The sequence below is a fragment of the Echinops telfairi genome, unplaced genomic scaffold, assembly GCF_000313985.2.
Source record: "Echinops telfairi isolate 266 unplaced genomic scaffold, ASM31398v2 ScPeMD7_31;HRSCAF=116, whole genome shotgun sequence".
Taxonomy (NCBI): Eukaryota; Metazoa; Chordata; class Mammalia; order Afrosoricida; family Tenrecidae; genus Echinops; species Echinops telfairi.
In genome coordinates, this window is record NW_022103928.1 from 47,018,199 (window position 1) to 47,018,478 (window position 280).

The window sequence follows — 280 nt, forward strand, 5'->3', positions numbered from 1 at the left end:
CCCAGAAGGGTCCTGGAGCTCCAGGTGTCACCTGCTTCATGCCAGGCACACCCCATGCTGGATGCTGAGGTACATCAGAGATGGTGTACTGGAGAACATAGCTATAAAGCTCTGATGATGTCTGCAGCTGGAGAACATAGCTATAGGCCCTGTATGATGTCTGCAGCTGGAGAACATAGCTATAGGCCCTGTATGATGTCTGCAACTGGAGAACATAGCTATAGAACCTGTATGATGTCTGTAACCAGAGAACATAGCTATAGGCCCTGTATGATGTCTG